This window comes from Passer montanus, unplaced genomic scaffold (assembly GCF_014805655.1).
Source record: "Passer montanus isolate IOZ18808 unplaced genomic scaffold, ASM1480565v1 scaffold904, whole genome shotgun sequence".
NCBI lineage: Eukaryota > Metazoa > Chordata > Aves > Passeriformes > Passeridae > Passer > Passer montanus.
Window position 1 is genome coordinate 1 of NW_024374413.1, and position 5702 is coordinate 5702.

Here is a 5702-nt window from a genome sequence, read left to right on the forward strand (position 1 = left end):
TGGGTGGAATCTGGGGGGGGTTGGGGAAATTTTAGGGGATTTTGGGAAATTCTGGGAAATGCTTTTGAATTTAGAAAAATTTTGGAGGGGTTTGAGGGAATTTTGGGGGAAATTGGGGGGATTTGGGGACAATTTGGGAGGATTTTGGGTGCTTTTGGGAAATTCGACGTTTTTGCCGAATTTGGGGGAATTTTGGGGGGGTTGGGTGAGAATTTGGGGGGAATTCAGGAAATCTGTGGAAAATTTGGGGGCATTTTTAGGAGTTTTGGGAATTTGGAGGGAATTTTGGGGGAATTTGGCGGATTTTGGGTTTTTTCTCCCCAAAAAGGGCCCCCCCGGCCGCTCCGGCCTCCCCGGCTCCGACGGGACCCCGGGACCCCCCGGCACCGCCCTGATGCTCCCGGTGAGGACCCCCAAAAATCCCCAAATCCTCCCCAAAATCCTCCCCAAAAATCCTGAAAATCCTCCCCAAAATCCTCCCCAAAATCCTCCCCAAAAATCCCCAAATCCTCCCCCAAATCCTCCCCAAAAATCCCCCAAATCTTCCCCCAAATCCTCCCCAAAAATCCCCAAATCCTCCCCAAAATCCTCCCCAAAAATCCTGAAAATCCTCCCAAAAATTCCCAAAAATCTCCCCAAAAATCCCCCAAATCCTCCTCAAAAATCCCCCCAAAAATCCTCCCTAAAATCCCCTAAAATTCCCAAAATCCTCCCTAAAATCCCCCAAATTCTCCCCGAAATCCTCTCCAAAAATCCCCAAATCCTCCCCAAAATCCTCTCCAAAAATCCTGAAAATCCTCCGTGAAAAACCCCCAAAATCCTCCCCAAAAATCCTGAAAATCCTCTCAAAAATTCCCAAAAATCTTCCCCAAAAAATCCTCAAAATTCCCCCCAAAATCCTCCCAAAAATCCTCAAAAATTCCCAAAATCCTCCCCAAAAAATTCCCAAAATCTTCCCCCAAAATCGGCCACAAAATTCTCCCCCAAAATAAAAAAATCCCCAAAATCCCCCCAAAATCCCCATTTTTTTCCCCATTTTTTTCCCAAAATTCCATTTTTTTCCCCCCAAAATCCTCAAATTTTCTCCCCAGTTTTCCCCAAAATTCCTCATTTTCCCCTGCAAAAATCTCCATTTTCCCCCCAAAATTCCCATTTTTCCCCAAAATCCCATTTCTACCCCCAAAATTTCCCATTTCCCCCCCAAAATTCCATTCCCCCCAAATCCTCAATTTTTCTCCCCAATTTTCCCCAAAATCCCCATTTCTCCCCCCAAAATTCCCAATTTTTTCCCCCAAATCCCCAATTTTTCTCCCCAATTTTCCGAAAAAAATCCCCATTTCTCCCTCCAAAATCCCAATTTTTCCCAAAATTTCCCATTTCCCCTCCCAAAATTCCCATTTTTCCCTCAAAATCCCCGATTTTTCTCACCAATTTCCCCCCAAATTCCCAAAATCCCCCCAAAATCCCCAATTTTTTCCCAAAATTCCCTTTTTTCCCCCGAAATCCCCATTTCTACCCCCAAAATTTCCCATTTTCCCCCAAAATCTTGTCCCAAAAATCCCCAAAAAATCCCCAAAATCCTCCGTGAAAAACCCCCAAAATCCTCCCCAAAAATCCTGAAAATCCTCTCAAAAATTCCCAAAAATCTTCCCCAAAAAATCCTCAAAATTCCCCCCAAAATCCTCAAATTTTCTCCCCCGTTTTCCCCAAAATTCCTCATTTTCCCCTGCAAAAATCTCCATTTTCCCCCCAAAATTCCCAATTTTCAACCCTTTTTTCCCCATTTTTTTCCCAAAATTCCATTTTTTTCCCCCCAAATCCTCAATTTTTCTCCCCAATTTTCCCCAAAATCCCCATTTCTCCCCCCAAAATTCCCAATTTTTTCCCCCAAATCCCCAATTTTTCTCCCCAATTTTCCGAAAAAAATCCCCAAAATCCCCCCAAAATCCCCATTTTTTTCCCCATTTTTTTCCCAAAATTCCATTTTTTTCCCCCCAAAATCCCAATTTTTCTCCCCAATTTTCCGAAAAAAATCCCCATTTCTCCCCCCAAAATTCCCAATTTTTTCCCCCAAATCCCCAATTTTTCTCCCCAATTTTCCGAAAAAAATCCCCATTTCTCCCTCCAAAATCCCAATTTTTCCCAAAATTTCCCATTTCCCCTCCCAAAATTCCCATTTTTCCCTCAAAATCCCCGATTTTTCTCACCAATTTCCCCCCAAATTCCCAAAATCCCCCCAAAATCCCCAATTTTTTCCCAAAATTCCCTTTTTTCCCCCGAAATCCCCATTTCTACCCCCAAAATTTCCCATTTTCCCCCAAAATCCCAATTTTTTCCCAAAATCCCCATTTTTCACCCCAAAATCCCAATTTTTTCCCTAAATCCCCTTTTTTCCCCAAAAAAATCCCCATTTTCCCCCAAAAATCCTTAATTTTTCTCCCCAGTTTTCCCAAAATTCCTCAATTTTCACCCCAAAATTCACATTTTTTTCCCAAAATCCCCATTTCTCCCCCCAAAATTTCCCATTTCCCCCAAAATCCCCATTTCCCCCCCCAAATTCCCAATTTTTTCCCAAAATTCACATTTTTTACCCAAAATCCCCATTTCCCGAAATTTCCCATTTTTCCCAAATTTCCCATTTTTCCCCCCAAATCCCCGTTTCCCCCCAATTTCCCATTTTTCCCAAAATCCTGGTTTTTTTCCCCCAAAATCCCCATTTTCCCCAATTTCCCATTTTCCCCCAAATCCCCATTTTTCCCAAAATCCCGTTGTTTCCTCCCAAATCCCCATTTTTCCCAAAATCCCGCTGTTTTCCCCCAAAATCCCCAAATCCCCATTTTTCCCAAAATCCCGCTGTTTTCCCCCAAAATCCCCATTTTCCCCAATTTCCCATTTTTCCCCCCAAATCCCCGTTTCCCCCCAATTTCCCATTTTTCCCAAAATCCTGGTTTTTTTCCCCCAAAATCCCCATTTTCCCCAATTTCCCATTTTCCCCCAAATCCCCATTTTTCCCAAAATCCCGTTGTTTCCTCCCAAATCCCCATTTTTCCCAAAATCCCGCTGTTTTCCCCCAAAATCCCCAAATCCCCATTTTCCCCAAAATCCCGGTTTTTTCCCCCAGTTCCGTTTCAGCCCCAAGGGCCCGGGCGAGCTCCAGGCTCAGGCGCTGCTGCACCAGGCCCGCGTGAGTTTGGGACAAATTCCCCCAAATTTGGGCAATTTGGGGCGATTTTGGGCTTTTCCTGGGATTTTCCCAATTTTGGGGATTTTTCCCCCAATTTTTGGGGGAATTTTCCCCAATTTTTGGGCTTTTTTACCCCAATTTTTGGGCTTTTTTCCCCAGTTTTGGGGCAATTTTCCCCAATTTTTGGGGGATTTTCCCATCAATTTTGAGGGAATTCTGCCCAAATTTGGGCAATTTTGGGCTTTTCCCAATTTTGGGGATTTTCCCCCCAATTTTTGGGTTTTTCCTCCCAATTTTTGGGCTTTTCCCCCCCCAGTTTTGGCAGAATTTTCCCCACAATTTCAAGGGAATTCTGCCCAATTTTGGGCAATTTTGGGCAATTTTGGGCTTTTCCCAATTTTTGGGCTTTTTTCCCCCCCAGTTTTGGCAGAATTTTCCCCACAATTTCAAGGGAATTCTGCCCAATTTTGGGCAATTTTGGGCAATTTTGGGCTTTTCCTGGGATTTTCCCAATTTTGGTGGAATTTTTCCCAATTTTTGGATTTTTTTCCCCAATTTTTGGGCTTTCCCCCCCAGTTTTGGGGCAATTCCCCCAATTATTGGAGATTTTCCCCTCAATTCTGAGGGAATTCTGCCCAAATTTGGGGAAATTTGGGCAATTTTGGGCTTTTCCTGGGATTTTTCCCCAATTTTTGGGGCTTTTCCCCCCAATTTTGGGGGATTTTTTCCCAATTTTGGGGGAATTTTCCCCTCAATTTTGAGGGATTTCTGCCCAAATTTGGGGAAATTTGGGCAATTTTGGGCTTTTCCTGGGATTTTCCCAATTTTGGTGGAATTTTTCCCAATTTTTGGATTTTTTTCCCCAATTTTTGGGCTTTCCCCCCCCAGTTTTGGGGCAATTTCCCCCAATTATTGGATATTTCCCCCTCAATTTTGAGGGATTTCTGCCCAAATTTGGGGAAATTTGGGCAATTTTGGGCTTTTCCTGGGATTTTTCCCCAATTTTTGGGGCTTTTCCCCCCAATTTTGGGGGATTTTTTCCCAATTTTGGGGGAATTTTCCCCTCAATTTTGAGGGATTTCTGCCCAAATTTGGGGAAATTTGGGCAATTTTGGGCTTTTCCTGGGATTTTTCCCCAATTTTTGGGGCTTTTCCCCCCAATTTTGGGGGATTTTTTCCCAATTTTGGGGGAATTTTCCCCTCAATTTTGAGGGATTTCTGCCCAAATTTGGGGAAATTTGGGCAATTTTGGGCTTTTCCTGGGATTTTCCCAATTTTGGGGGAACTTTCCCCAATTTTTGGGCTTTTCCCCCCCAATTTTGGTGCTTTATTCCCCCAATTTTGGGGAAAATTTCCCCAATTTTTGGGGAATTTTTCCCAATTTTGGGCTTTTACTGGGATTTTTTCCCAATTTTGGGGATTTTCCCCCCAATTTTGGGGGTTCTTCCCCCAATGTTTTGGGTTTTTTCCCCAATTTTGGGTCTTTCCCCCCCAATTTTGGGGCAATTTTTCCCTCAATTTTGAGGGAATTCTGCCCAAATTTGGGCAATTTTGGGCTTTTCCTGGGATTTTTTTCCCAATTTTGGGGATTTTCCCCCCAATTTTTGGGGTTTTTTCCCCAATTTTTGGGCTTCCCCCCCCCAATTTTGGTGCTTTATTCCCCCAATTTTGGATTTTTGGATTTTCAGGTTCTTTTGGAGTTTTTTGGGGTATTTTGGGGTCCCTTTGGGGGGATTTTTGGGGGGATTTTGGGTCCCTTTTGGGGGATTTTTGCTGTTTGGGGGGTTTTGTGGGGGGTTTTTGGGTCCTTTTTGGGGGATTTTTAGGGTCCCTTTTGGGGGATTTTTGGGGTCCCTTTTGGGGGATTTTTTGGGGTTCCCCGGGTGGTTTTGGGGTCCCTTTTGGGGGATTTTTTTGGGATTTTCGGATCCCTTTGGGTCGATTTTTTAGGGGTTCCCCACGTGGTTTTTGGGGGGATTTTGGGTCCCTTTTGGGGGATTTTTTGGGGAATTTTGGGGTCCCTTTTGGGGGATTTTTTGGGGTTCCCCGGGTGGTTTTTGGGGGGGATTTTTGGGGTATTTTGGGTCCCTTTTGGGGTCTCTTTGGGTCGATTTTTTGGGGATCTCAGCATGGTTTTCGGAGTCCCTTTTGGGGGATTTTGGGTCCTTTTCGGGTTTTTTTTTGGGGGTCCCTTTTGGGGGATTTTTTTGGGGTTTCCCGGGTGGTTTTTGGGGTATTTGGGGTCCCTTTTGGGTGTTTTTGGGGTGACCCCCCCATTTCCCCCCAGATGTCGCTGCGGGGCCCCCCCGGCCCCATGGGCTTCACCGGGCGCCCCGGGCCCACGGTGAGAACGGGGGAATTTGGGGAAATTTGGGCAATTTGGGGCATTTTGGGCATTTTGGGTTGAATTTGGGGCATTTTGGGGGGAATTTGGGGTAATTTGGGGCAATTTGGGACATTTGGGGGGAATTCGGGGCAATTTGGGGGGGTTTGGGTTGAATTTGGGGGTTTTTGGGGG

The 5702-nt window shown here is 44.8% G+C and overlaps 1 long non-coding RNA gene across 1 annotated transcript in view; it reads left to right on the forward strand.

Annotated features, from left to right (window-relative positions):
• The first annotated feature begins 335 nt into the window (after window positions 1-335).
• LOC120495791 overlaps window positions 336-5702 on the forward strand; it is a 7325-nt gene continuing 1958 nt past the window's right edge. The window contains exons 1-3 of the long non-coding RNA XR_005626145.1: window positions 336-403; window positions 3122-3184; window positions 5472-5528. This is a non-coding gene — a long non-coding RNA (uncharacterized LOC120495791). The remainder of the gene's footprint in view (window positions 404-3121; window positions 3185-5471; window positions 5529-5702) is intronic.